The following is a 12,816-nucleotide window of genomic DNA, read 5'->3' as shown; positions in this document are numbered from 1 at the left end:
TTGCTTCAGAGGTGCAGGTCTGTGAATCAACAGTCTTAACAATTCACAGCACTCACCACAGCACAGACCCTCCCCAATGTCCATCACCTAGATACTCTATCTAAGCATATCTTGAGGTCAGTAGGAAATCAGAAGTTCTTGTGTGTTAAATGTCAAGTGACACACGGACATAACTCAATGCAGGATTTTGGAGAGCAGAAATGTATGGTAACAGGACTTTTTAATAAGTTTGCCGGACAATACTGGTCTATGCTTGTTGATACCATAAGATTATTAAGCTCTCTTTCAGTCTCAAAGCGGTCTGATTTGGACGATAAGAATCCTTTTACTTATTAAGTCCTGGGGCATAACTTTGGTTCTAGGCCACCCCCAAATCAAAGTTTATTGAGAGGCCTCTATCTTAGATCCCACCCATGAGAAACAATCTCCTTTTAAAAGCAAATGTCACAGCGGTAACTACTGTGGGGTGGGAGGGGTACATCGGTGATAAGCCCTTTTTGGTAACCATTCCAATGATTTCATTGTTGTGGGGCTGAAGTACGTCCCTCCAAAATTCATATGCCAAAGTCCTAACCCCAGGACCTTAGAACATGTTGGAGGTAATGAAGTTAAAATGAGGTCATTAGGGTACTGTCAAATAAATAAATACATAAATTTTTTTAATTAAAAAAAGTAAAATGAGGTGATTAGGGTAGACCCTAATCCAGCCTGACTGGTGCCCTCATTAGAAGAGATCAGACACACAGAGATACACACAGAGGAGAGACCATTTGAAGACTCGGAAAACAACCATCTGCAAGCCAAAGAGAAAGGCCTCAGGAGAAATCAACCAAGACCTTGATCTCAGACTTCAGTCCTCCACAACTGGGGGAAAAGTAAATTGTTGTTGTTCATGTAGGACTTTCATTATGGCTGTCAGGATACATGAATACACTCATGTAACACAACACGGAGCAGAATCCTCTCCAGACCTCGACCTTGCACAAGACTTTCCACTGCCCTGACCTACAGTTAGCTCCACTCAGCTGAGGGACCCTCAGCTGCTCCAACTTGGGTCAGTTAATCTGCCCAGGCAGATAATCCAGACCAGTTAATCTTCAGTACCTGGCAGCCCACTTCTGTGCAATGACCAAGTAGGAAGAGTGAGGGGTTAATTGGGCTCCTTTAATCCATGCTGACTGCCTGTCTGTGTGTACGGGGCATAGGAAGGTTAAAAAGTATTAAGAACCTTAGCCATGAACTTGACTCATGCTCACTGTTACTGGAAAAGCAGGTTTCCAGGGCTACAGACTTGATGCCCAATCCTGTCCTCAAACATAATACTTGCTTTCATCTCCGTGTCCTGGAGCCAACTCGTGGATATGAAGTTTCTCAAAGAGAAAGGCTGGTCATGAGACTGGTCAGCTGTCTGATATCAATCAACAGTCATTTATCAGTGACTCCTGGCACTGTGGGAATTTCAAAGAAAATTAAATATTACATTTGGTTCCTGCCCTCAAAACAGTGACTGTATCGTTGGGATGGATGTGGCTTAAGAAGTTCAAAAGTTAAGTAAACAAGAAAGAACTGAGGAAGCAGAGACCAGAACATATTCCTGAGTCTGTCCCCAGCTAGCTGCCAGACTGAGGCAAACTCTTCAACCGGAGTCTCGGGGGTCTTCTTTGCCAAATGGAAAGAAGAGTCCCTTCTTCACAGGGTTCTTGGAGAAGGACACTAAACAGGATATGTGGAAAGCTTCCAAACAAGTACCCAGTACCCAGTAGGAGCTCCTTTTTAAAGGGGAAATCGATAAGTGTTGGCCATACTTGCTAGGATAGCAAGAGTATACTCACAGGGAGCTAACATGATAAGACCTATGTTCTTACATTTGCACAGTATTTACTGAGCACCTACTAGGTGCCGGAAACCCCACTGTATGTTGGGAACACAAGACCAGGTCACAGGATGCCCCCAGCCAGCTGAACAAGCTATAAGCCGACACATGTGCGAGGGTAAGGGGTATGGGAGGGTAAACTCACCTGAGCTCCTGGGATGCCGACTGATCAGACCGTGAGCTGAAGAGAACCATCAGGCCCCATGTCCCTTCAACGCACACACCCTGCAAAGATTTTTTTGAAGTTCTTGCTTCATTTTGAAATTCACCGTTTTGCCTGTAATGGCACCAAGAGGCCCACATAGATTTATATCCACTTTTCAGTTTCTGTAACAAGATGGGTTTTTTCCTTCTCTCTCCTGCTCTACCAAAAATGAGAAGAGGGAGGTCAAGGAGGAGTCAGCACGTGAAACGGTTACAGATGGGTCGTCTGTCTTTTCCTGAATACCAGCGTCCTAAAGCAGCGAGTAAGGGGTCACAGGGTCTGTTGAGGTCCCAGGGCTGACCAGGGTTGGGGGGCGAGGAGGACAGTAGGTCTCAACCAGATCCAGCTGGAGTCTGAGTGGACATCTGCCCGCACTAACCAAAGTGGGGAGAGAATTCAGTTCCATCACCACAGTCCTGCTTCTGAGCCGCCCAGTCTGGACAGGTGAAATACCTCAAGTCACATGGGGGTGACACAGTAGCTCTCTGGAGCCTCCCAAGTTCAGGAAAGGCCCAGGCAGATACGAAGTGAAGGGTCATCACTCAGCCCAGGCAGAGGCAAGATCCAGATATAGCACTGGCTGGGAGGGGATGGGGGCACCTGGACCAGAAGTTGTTAGCACAGGGGGGCACATCACAAGAAGTGGGTGTGTTAAAGGTGACAGTAGCCCCGATTAGTCTGGGATTTATTTTGTGCCAAGTGCTTGCGGCAAAGCATCTCACGTGAGCCTCGCAGCAACCTCGAGGGGTAGCTCTTCCTTAACCTTTGTTTTGTGGGCGAGACACTGGAGGCTTGCAGGTCAAGAAGCAGCCCAAGATCTCAGTCAAGGGGTAGAAAACAGCAATCCAGACCAGGACTGACTCCAAGGGTCCACAGTCCAACCCCTAGAAGCCAAGCCCCTGGCTTTCAGAAAACGAGGGGTCATAGAAGCAACAGCGTCAAGCTCCAGGGAGTAAGCTGAACTCCAGGCCACACCCACTTGGGGGGAGGGGGCAGGAGAGAGAGAGAGATTCTTCCTATTTATTGGCCCGGCCAACATCGGCTTAACAACCAGGTGGGGCCACGTCCACCTGTGCCTCACCTCAATGACTGATGAGGGTTGGGGGATGAGGGTTGGGGGAAGCAGGGGTGAGGTGCTAAGAGCAAAATTATGTAAAAAGTGAAAAATTCAGGGCCTTTACGTTTCTTCTACCCCAAATATATAAAATAAACATTAGGATGGCAGGCCAAATTTTCTACTATCTCCCTGGGTGTCCGGCAAACAGATCACAGACGATCTCATTTTTGTGGAGACGGCATCTGTGAGGGTTGTCACCTGGTTCAGGTGCATCTGAATGTGATTCCAAAGCACCTCCAGCAGTGGGCACCCCCAGACCTAGGGTGCTGCTGCCGTGTCTTAGAGTCCTGGGACCGCCAGAGCAAAGCACAAATGGGTGGATCAGGACAGCAGAAATGCATGGTCTCACGGTCGTGGAGACCAGGAGGCCCAGTGTGGATCCCGTCAGAGAGCTGAGAGGGAGCTGGTCTGCTTCTGTTGGTCTCCCCGCAATCCCTGGCGTTCTGTGGCTTGTGGAAGCATCAGCCCCATCTCTGCTTCATTTTCATGTGGCATTCTCCCTGGGCATGCTGTCCCTAAATACCCCCCCCTTTTATAAGGATACCAGTCAGATTAGATTAGGGAGCACCATAATGACCTCGTTTTTGCTTCATGACATCTGCCAAGACCTTCACATTCGAGTTCAAATTCTGAGACAACAGAGGTTAGGACTTCAATGTATCTCTTGGGAGGGACACCGTTCAACCTCTGACACCACTTTTTCCCAGAATTTTGAGAAGTCCATGCTCCTTGGACTCAGTTGCCCATTAGGTATTAAAGAATATCAACTACATCCCTTGGCTAATTGAATTTCAATTTAAAAAATTAAACAAAAAAACAAAACCAGCATCTGGGGGCACCCAGGTGCCTCAGTCAGTTGAGCATCCGACTCTTGGTTTCAGCTCAGGTCGTGATCTCAGGATCTCGAGATCCAGCCCCACGTGGGGCTCCCTGCTCAGCGGGGTATCTGCTTGAGATTCTTTCTCCCTCCCCCTCTGCCCCTCCCCCTGCTCATGTGCTCACCCCCGCTCTCTCTCTCTAAAATAAAAAAAAAAAATCTTAAAAAAAAAAAAAAAAAAAACCTACCCCCTAGACTCCACCCCGAGGGAGTCTGATTCACGTGGGCTGATACGGAGCCCAGGCCTCTACTTTCCATGAGCACTTCCAGGTGGGCTGAAAGCATGGCCAGCTTAGAGGACTTCTCTCCTGGGGGTAAAACCAGGCAAGGAGCCCGAGACACGAGGGCCCTCCTGCGCCTGGGTGAGGCCTACAGCTGTCTCTCTGGCGGGAGCACCGTACCCACGATGGTCGTGCTGGGGAGCGGCGAGCAGCACAAGGAGAGCCCTGCGTTGAAAACATCAGCATGCTTTCCAACGACCAGAAAAGGCATCACTTAAATCTTTCTTCTATTTGCCTCGGCCTCCCCAAAGGACAGTCCACTGCTGGGTATTCACCCAAAGGATACAAAAATAATGATGATTTTTAGAGCAAGAAGATTGCCTGGCTGGCCAAAAAGCTGGGGGGTTTCAGTGAAACGAATATGATAGAGAACATTAAGGCTGACTCACCTTTGCTGCAGGGCAAAACGGGAGATCACAGCCACGTTTCCAGGACAGAGAAAAGCAATGAAATCTAGATTACTGTGACAAGCTGCTTAAACACCTTCAGGCCTGATTGTATGCTAGTCAAAGTAATTTTGCTCTATTTTTAAACACCGGTGACATCAAAACTAAATTAATATGGACTCAAATTTGAAGGGGGAAAAGGCACCAACAACCATAATGAACTGACAAGCTAATTAATGTATCCGAATAGAGTAAGGAAACCATAGAAACAGATTGAAAATCATGAGGATTTCATTCATATGAGGGACAAGGCAGTGAAATATTCTCAGGAAAATTAATTAAATTTATAATGTGTCCAGCATGCACGTTGTTCCGGCTTCCTACTGAGTTCTATGGTAGAGGCTTACGTTGCCTTCTGACCAATACAAATTTCTAAAATGCATTAAGAATTTCTAAAATGCTGCAAATGTGTTTTAGAAGCAAGGCAAGAAGACAAGCGCACAACTGAATCTTTGTTACCTGGCCTGAGTATATACAAGATCTTCAAATTCAGGTCCTGGCAGGGTCTAGGTCACACTCCTGGAGAGCTGGTCCGCCTGATGAGGAGCAGACCCACCCTGGCTGCTGCTTTCTCCTTATGCCCTCCACCAACCACTGGCCGTGCAGGCTCACACCGGACCCTGGGAGTAACCAGGCCCCACTGATGCTGAGGCCAGGACACCTGGCTCCTGGCAAAGCAGGGAGTTTTGAAAGTTTGCCCATGTCCAAGCTGAGGTTAGCAGGTGATCTTGGAAGAACGGCAGATTTTGTAAGACCAGGGAGTTAGAATTTGGCTAAACCAACTTTTAGACAAAGGCGTCTGAAATTGACTTTGGAAAGTCTATTATTTTTGCTTTGCAAATTCACCTTGGCCAGTGAGTACTAATTAATGTTATTTTGGTTATAAATAACAAAAACCTGCTTTAGGGGGAAAAAGGAATTTCTTGGAAGAATAATCTCAGAGAATTCTAAGGGGAGTTGAATAACAGGGATTTTAAAAAGAGAGCCATGACCACTCCAGACCCAGAGCAGGACATTGGGAATCTTCACTTCGAAGTTCTGCCCCACATGGGGCTCAGCTCCCACCCCCAGCCTTTGAGTCTCTGGGTCCGCATCACAGAGAGACAAACGGACAGGCCAGTGTGGGTCAGATGTGCGCCCTTGGCTCTCACATGGTTCAAACCTGGCTCCCAGGGTCCTGTCCCCATGAAGCTGGCCAGGCTGTGGAGGGGGCTCCCTGACCACCCCAGCCACTGTCTGCTGCCGGGCAGGGCTGCGGGAAGTCAAAGCAGAGTGCACCAAAGGTGTTCACGCAGAGGGTCATACGTGACTGGCCCCCTGTCTGGTGTGTGCGTGCCCAGCCTTCCCAGCAGCTTGGGGTGGCGGGGGGGGGGGGGCACGCCTGGACCCATCCCTCTGAGGCAGAACCAAGTGCTCCTCCCGCTGGCTCCCCCACGGCCTCGCGCCTGTCCCAGTTATCACTGTGTTCAGCCCCCAGCTGGCCTCCTAGGGAGTCACCCTCAGCCCAGCTTCACAGTAGCCTACTCCAGGTCTGATCAAGCTGCTCCACCCCTCTGCCCAAAATGCGCTGGGCCTTGTCTACCACCGCTTTCCTGCCCAGTGCCCTGGCCACAGCCTAAAAATGGGGCACGGGCACTGCCTCCCTCCCCCTCCAGCTCCACCAGACAGACCAGATTTGCATTCCTCTCCAACACCTAACCTGGTGCCTTAGCCTCAAACTGATGCTCAAAAGATCGTATCTGGAGAATAGGTAAGTGAGTGGAAGCTTTGTTACAGTCAACAGATTCCAGGTCTTTCTTTTGCACATGCTAGGCTTTTGTGATAGGAGAGGGTGTCCTGGTCAATTCATTTTCAGCATACGGGCACAGAGGAGTGTGGTGTGGAGGCCTGCGGCTCTCAGGACACACTGAGAGAAAGGACACACTCGGAGCAGGTGCAGGCATGGCTGTGTCCCTGAGGTTCTGTCCTGGGAGCCCCTCTGCTAAGGCCCACTAGCAGCAACCTACACTCTGGTATTAAATTGCTCCTGCTGTTCAGCTGGTGATTGTCCTACAGTCACAGCCCTGGCTCTGGGACACGGTGGCCTCCGCAAGTACCTGGTTACAACTGAGGGCGGTGGCGGGGTGGGGGGGCGGGAGGGGGATAGTTACTGTCTCCTTTCTCCCTGCCTAGCAGGCAAGACCCAAGACTCACCAGTCAGACAAGGGCTTTGATCCTCCCCAGCTGGGTGACCTTGGTCAACACCCCATACTGGGCGAGAGCCCCCCTCCCAGTTAATGCTCTCATTGTGCCCTCTACTTTACCTACCATAATTAGTAATTATATTAGTTTTGATGCTGTTTGTGTTCTGAGTGTCCCCTCACTGGGCTGTAAATCCCTCAGCAACGAGGGCTCACTGCTAACTCCTAGCACCCAGTAGGGTGCCTGGCCTGTGGGAGGCGCTCAGTAAATATTTGTTTACTGTAAGAACTAAAAAGAGGAAGGAAAGAAAGAAAGGCCCATGGCGGGGGGGGGGGGGGGGGGGGGGGGGGGGGGAGACAGAGACAGAAAGCAGGTTAGAAGGGAGGAAGCTGGAGAGGAAGGAAATTTCTCTAACTTCTGTCTCCTCGTCTGTAAAAATGGGCCAGTAATTCCTATCTCCCAACGTTGTTGCAGGGATCAGTAACTATTTGTTCTCTCATTTGTCTTCCAGTGGTTTTTGTACGCAGTCCTATTCTAGAACTTACCATGCGTATGTATTTGCATGTCTGTTTCCCCTTAACCCATGTACCTCCCTGGGACATAAGCTGTTCCCTTCCCCATGTGATCCCGCACCAGGCCTGTTGGGGTCTGGCAGGCGGCCAGTGTTTCACACCGGCCCGCAGCATCCCGCCCTGTCCAGGCAGGCAGAGGCCCGTTGCACCCTAACGGGCAGGAGACCCTTGCAGGGGTGACAGCCCACGTGTCCACACCCATCATCACCCAGTTCTGCAGTCACTTCTGGGCAGCCCTAGCTGCCTCCCTGAACAAGACTAAATGAATGCTCTGCTCAGTCCACAGAGGGAAGCGCACAGGGAGAAGCAGAAGCAGAGACTAGTGAGGAACCAGAACACTGTTGCTCTGGTGGTAGGAGGAAAAGGCCAGGACTCAAGGGCCCACCTGTTAGTTTGCATAAATTTGCATCCCAGACTGAGCTGGTCCTCCCCCTCAAGGGCATTGCGTGGTCTATGCAGCTCTCCTATCCGTTGAGCTTGGTTGGCCTCACTCTTCCAAGAGCTGGGGGCCTAGCTGCCACCCCTGGAGCTCACCCCACTCAGCCCAAGAGCTGTGGATACCATTGTCCCTAATGAGTGGAGAGATTACCTGTACTTCCCTATCTATGGCAGTTTTGCCCTTGTCCAAAATAGCTTACTTTCTCAGCTTCTATAGTGGCTAACAGAGGGTCAGCGGGTCCCCTCACAGACATGGGTTAAGATCTGGATGTTTCAGAAATTGAGATTCGTTGCCTGTGCCATTTCCTGCAGGGGTGTTCATTTTGTGTATCAACGTGACTGGGCTGTGGGACACGCAAATATTCGGTCAAACTTTGCAGGTGTCTGTTTTGGATAAGATTAGCATGTGAATGGGTAGACTGAGTAAGGCCATTTGCCCTCCCCAACGTGGGTGGGCCTCCTCCAAACTCTGAAGGCCTGAATAGAAAAAAAAGGCTGAAAAAGCAGGATCTCCTCCTGCCTGGCTGCTTGAGGTGGTCTTTCCTAGCCTTTGGACTAACCCTGAAGCATCGGGAGTTTTGGGGTCTCAGGCCTGCCAGGCCTCAGACAGGAATCTACCTTATCAGCTCTCCTTGTTCTCAGGCCTCCAGACTAAGACTAGAACCACACATTGGCCCTCCTGGGCTTCCCACTTGCCAATTGCAGATCTGGGGACTTGCCAGCCCCCATAAGTGTGTGAGCCAATTTCTCAGAATGATTTTACACACATATACACACATCCTGTTGGTTCTGTTTCTCTGGGAACCCAGGCTAGTGCACCTACCTAGGACAACAGAGTGGAGAATGTAGACAGCAGACTCAAGCCCTCCATCCTGCCTTTCTGCAGGACAGCCTCCCGTCCTGGAGGCTGCTTGCACCCTCCTGAGTCCCAGTGTCCACATCCCCATGCTTCTCCCCTCCTCACCCAACCTGCTCTCTGGAAACAGCCTCATACTCTCTACTTTTGCAGATTTCCTCCTGCCTCTTCTCACTCCAGATGTGCACATTTTACCATCCTCTGCCATGCCGGGCACCCTGCCAGGAATGTCCTTCTCTTTTCCTTTGAGCCTTGCAGAAGCGGCCTTTTTCAGGCCACAGCTTCATTCCCCCAGCAGGGTATGTTCCTCCCATGGGGACCTTTGGCCTCTCTGGTCTCCCAGTTTCCTGCACAGGCCATGCAGTATCACATTATTTAAAATCTGATTTTTCAGGGGCGCCTGGGGGGGGCTCAGTCAATTAAGCACCTGCCTTCAGCTCGGGTCATGATCTCAAGGTCCTGAGATCGAGTTCTACATCTGGCTCCCTGCTCAGCAGGGGTCTGCTTCTCCCTCTCTGTCTGAGCTCGCTCTTCTCTCTCTCAAATAAATTAACAAAATATTTTAAAAAATAAAGTCTAGGTCTTCACCTGGCTCCCCGCCACCAGGCCCAGCTGCAAGGCAAGGATGGGCCTTATTTAACTCTGTATCCCATGTCCAACCATGGTGACTTGCACAAAGTAGACTTCAATGTCTACTCAGTCATTGAAACAATGACTGAACTCTTTAACAATGAAGTGAGAACCACAGATAATATAGCACACCCCTTCTACCCAGAACATTTCTATCTTGACTAAAGATAAAGCAGTATAGCCAAAGAAATTAAGTCACCTGAGCTTTGGGGGGATTCCGTAACCAACTCTTAGAAAAAAATGGCAAAAAAGAATGAACTGAAAAATGCAGGTTCTCTAACATAAATGAGGTACATGGATATTGTGCGTTGAACTGCAGGCCTCCAAAAAGATATGTCGGAGCTCTAATCTCCAGTACCTGTTGAGTGTGACCTTGCTTGGAAGTAGGGTCATTGCAGATGTAATCAAGGTCAAATGAGATTATACTTGATCAGGATGAGCCCTAAATCCAAATGACTGGTGTCTTTATAAGTAGACCATGTGATGACAGAGGCAGAAACTGGAGTGATATGTCTATAAGCATAGGGGTGACAAGGGAGGCTGCCAACCTCCAGAATTGAGGAGAGAGGGTGTGGGACAGATTCTCCCCCAGAGACTTTACAAGGAACCAAGCTTACCAAATGCTTGATTTCTGACTTCCAGCCTCCAAAACTGCGAGACAATAAATTTCTGTTATTCTAAGCCACAGAATGTGTGGCATTTTCTTACACCAGCCCTAGGAAGTGAATACTGTGTGGGTAGTAATTTTATAAGTGTGTACATGGAGGGAGGGTAGGTTAATGATTTGTCCACGTCTCAAAATAATAGCAATTATTATAATAACTAACCCTTATTGAGCACATTCTGTGTATTAAGCACTAGACGTACCTGACCTCATATAATGCTTCTATTAATTCTTCTCACCTGACTGGGAGGTGGACACCATTATAAGCTCCATCTTCCAGATTGAGGAAACTAAGGCCTAGCAAGGTGAGTAATTCGCCCGAGCCTGGAGATCAGGTTTGCTGACTCCAGCACCTAATTCCCCCACCTCCTCTTCCCAATTTGCCAAAATATCCATGCAGTTGGTGACTGCCTTCCCCAGCAGCCAGCCCTGGAATGCATCCTGTGGGACTGTTATATTTCGGCTGGAATGAAATGGAAGAAAGAGCATGTGCTGGCTGCCACCGGCCACATCACCCAGGGCCCTGGAGTTCGTCCATTCAGCACTCAAAGGAGCTGACTTCTAAAATGTACCCTCTTTGGACAAAAGTACTTGAAACCACACAACCCAACATAAGTCCCTGCTGGCAAGTAGCAAATGTACACGATTTCTCATTTCTGTGTTCAGGGGCCTCTGGCTGCCCAGGAAACAGTGATCTACCAGTGGTGTTAGACACACCTTTTTCCTTCTGGCTGCGAACAATCCCCTCCAGGCACAGACCCCTCTCGAAGAGAGATATCCCAGTAGACTGGTGGCAAATGCAGATTTTAATGGGCCACTCTTCTTGAGAGACATAAAGGTTGTCAGGGTCTTTCTGTCAGTCTGGTGAGGTTTAAACCTGGGTACTGATACTTTACAGAAGGCTCTGAGGGCAAATAACCTCTCTATGCCTCCATCTCTGGTCTGCAAAGTGGGCATCAGAGCTGACATCTGCCTTCTAGATATTGTGAGGATTCATGATATACAGGCAAGGCTCTGCCCCAGGGCCTGGAACATGGTAGGAGCTAAATAATGGGATCTCCTTTTCTTTTTTTGAATACTCCCCCTCTCCTGGGCTTGGAGGACGCCAAGTCTTGCTTGATCTTTTTCCTGTTTTGATGGCCAGAGCCTGGAACATTTCAGGGTACAGGACATCCCTGCCACCCACCCTCTCAATTGCCACTAGAGTCCGTGGCCAGTGTGCAGACCTTGAGCACACAGGCCTTTCCCGAGCCCTTCTTCCTGACCTCCCCAGCATCAGCATTCCAGAGGAAGGAAGGAAAATTGAAACATCACTGGGTCAGGGGAATCACAAGTATTTTTAGTTCCCTTCTTGACATTTTTCTGTTTTATTAAAATATTCCACCATGACCAAGCAGCTGACAAGATGATCATAAAGATTAGATGAGATGATGCTTGTAAAAGGCTCAGCACAGCACCTGTCTATAAAAGTTGGTTCTCATTTTTAAAAAGTCTTAGCTAAAAGCAATAGTATATTTGTATAGGACTTCATGATTTACAGACTCCTTTCATATACTTTATTTCACTTAGAAAATCACACCTCACTTGATTTATTACTTCTGCCTTACAGATTGGGAAACTGAGGTTCAACCACATTAGAAAGCTGGGCCCCAAGTGACCTACTGAGTAGCAGCGTGGCAGAGTCATGGCATGCTGCCGTGCTGTGGGACCACGGCAGTTATCCTGCTCATGGACTCAGTATGGTGGGCCATAGTGCAAAACTCCTGCTCTTGGGGTCATGGCTCCTGTCCCTTTGGCTCACAGATAGCTCCCTGGGTCTTTCGGAGAAAGAAGTCCAGCATTGCTTGGCCCTGATTCCTGATGCTGGGCTCCCTGTTTGTTCCCGAGTCTATAAACCAGACGTCAGTCCCTGATCCCAGCAAGCCCCTCTCCACCTGCGGAATCAGGACAAGCCACAGGCCTGAGGGGAACAGGAAGACCTGGTTTCCCCGACATGGTTGGCAGAACACTGAACCCTAAAGCTGGCCTGCTAGGAGAGACTGCCTCTGGCAGGCAGGCTGCAGCTCACAGCTTCCCTCCCGGGCTGTGTGGGCCAGCAACGTGGAGCATGGGAGGAGGAGCCAGGAGATCCCACGTGACCACCAATCCACCTGGGAAACCAAAGGCAGATTTTTTTTTTTTTTTAAGATTTTATTTATCGGGCACCTGAGTGGCTCAGTGGGTTAAGCCTCTGCCTTCGGCTCAGGTCATGATCCCAGGGCCCTGGAATCGAGCCCCACATCGGGCTCTCTGCTCTGCGGGGAGCCTGCTTCCTCCTCTCTCTGCCTACTTAATAAATAAATAAAATCTTTAAAAAAAAAAAGCTACATATTAAAAAAAAAAGATTTTATTTACTTATTTGACAGAGAGAGAGATCACAAGTAGGCAGAGAGAGAGGGGGAAGCAGGCTCCCCGCTGAGCAGAGAGCCAGATGCGGGGCTTGATCCCAGGACCCTGAGATCCTGACCTGAGCTGAAGGCAGAGGCTTAACCCACTGAGCCACCCAGGCACCCCCAAAGGCAGATTTTTAAAATATTTCTTTCTTCTTATTTGTATAACGCCTAAAACACGTGTTCTTCCTATCTCATGAAAAAGAAGTTTTTGAGTAAAAGGTAAGATTTATGTAGTATTTGGAAC

This window comes from Mustela nigripes, chromosome 15, assembly GCF_022355385.1.
Source record: "Mustela nigripes isolate SB6536 chromosome 15, MUSNIG.SB6536, whole genome shotgun sequence".
NCBI lineage: Eukaryota > Metazoa > Chordata > Mammalia > Carnivora > Mustelidae > Mustela > Mustela nigripes.
Note: the sequence above shows the minus strand (reverse complement) of the source record.